This window comes from Suricata suricatta, chromosome 11, assembly GCF_006229205.1.
Source record: "Suricata suricatta isolate VVHF042 chromosome 11, meerkat_22Aug2017_6uvM2_HiC, whole genome shotgun sequence".
NCBI classification, from domain to species: Eukaryota; Metazoa; Chordata; class Mammalia; order Carnivora; family Herpestidae; genus Suricata; species Suricata suricatta.
In genome coordinates this window covers 73,818,556-73,820,287 of record NC_043710.1, presented here as the reverse complement: position 1 = coordinate 73,820,287, position 1,732 = coordinate 73,818,556, and positions in this window count along the sequence as shown.

The following is a 1,732-nucleotide window of genomic DNA, read 5'->3' as shown; positions in this document are numbered from 1 at the left end:
CCTGAGTGGCTCAATGGGTTAAGCATCCAACTTCAGCTCAGGTCATGAGCTCACTGTTGTTGAGTTCAAGCCCCACATTGGACTTTGGGCTGACAGCCAGAGCCTGGAGCCTGCTTCACATCTGTGTCTCCTTCTCTCTCTGCCCTTCCCCTACTCACACTCTGTGTGTGTGTGTCTCTCTCTCTCAAAAATAACTAAACATTAAAAAAAATTAAGTAAGTATGATTAAATACCTGGAAACCCAAGGAGGAAGCTAGTTAAAGCTTTCTTTCCTTCTCTTCCTCTATCCTAGCAGGACTCGGTGCAGCCCAGACTTTAATTCTTGGGAGAATTCAATCAAAACTTGGTGTTCATCTAAAATGAGTAGCAAAAAGGAGAGAACCTAGAGAGCCAAATATTTGGGGATTTCAACTAGGTAAAAAACAATGATTGGGTATATTTTATGCAAACTGAAGTTGCATTGGTTAAGAGTTCTTAAAATCAAGATTTTTAGAAAAGGTGAAATCTCAGGGTGGCTAAGTTGGGGTAAGCATGATGATCATTTAATAAAAGGAAGAAGGTGAAGAAACTGAGAGACCAGTTTGCAGAATGATGTTAAGGAAACTCCTCTGACCAGGACACCTGATGGGCTCAGTGTGTTAAGCTTCTGACTTTTTTTTTCAAAGTTTTACTTATTTTTGAGAAACAGAGAGAGACTAAGTGCGAGCAGGGGAAGAGCAGAGAGAGAGGGAGACAGAGAAATCGAAGCAGGCTCCCAGCTCTGAACTCAAAACTCATGAGCCGTGAGATCATGACCTGAGTCAAAATCAGATGCTTAACTGACTGAGCCACCCAGGTACCCCATTCTTCTGGCTCTTGATTGCAGCCCATGTCATATATGGTCTCCTAGTTCCATGAGATCGAGCCTTGAATCAGGCTCCACGCCGTCACGTTGTGATTTTCTCTCTCTCTCAAAATGAATAAATAAACCTCAAACAAAAAGAAAAAAGAAACCTCTTGCGATCTGTTATGTTGTTCTTGTTTATGTCAGTGGTCACCCACACGCAGCCAGTATAATGGACCCTGAACAGCACTGGTTGGAATTTCGAGAGTCTATTGGTATGTGGATCTGTTCCAGTAAATACAGAACAGTACTGGAAATGAATTTTCTCTTCCTTTTGATTCTCTTAATAACATTTTCTTTTCTCTAGTTTACTGCGTTGTACACATTCAGTATGTAAAAGAAATAACACAAAATATGTGTTCATTGGCTGTTTATGTTATCAGCGAGGCTTCTGGTCAGCAGTAGGCTATTAGTAGTTGAATTCTGAAGGAATCAAAAGTTATACACAGATTTGAACCGTGTTGGGCATTATCACCCGTAACACCTGAGTTGTTCAAAGGTCTTCTGTATTTCAAACTTGCGACTGTTTCCAGAAGTTTCACTTTATCATTCCTCTCATTTTTGGCAGATGACCTTAATCCCTACTTACTGATGAAGGTTCCCAAATGATGCCAGGCCTCTCTCCCCTGAATGTCTGGAACACTCCACAACACTTGATGAGCACCGACAATATGCCAGGAGCCACGTGCACCAAGCCTCACCTTATTGTTATTTTCATCATATAGATGAAAAAGTAAAATTATAGAAAAGTTGGATAAAATGCTTGAGGTCACCATTTAGTAAATATTAGGGTCAGTATTCAATACAGGTTGGCAGTGAGTGTTAATTCTGCACGTGCCTTATTGTTCC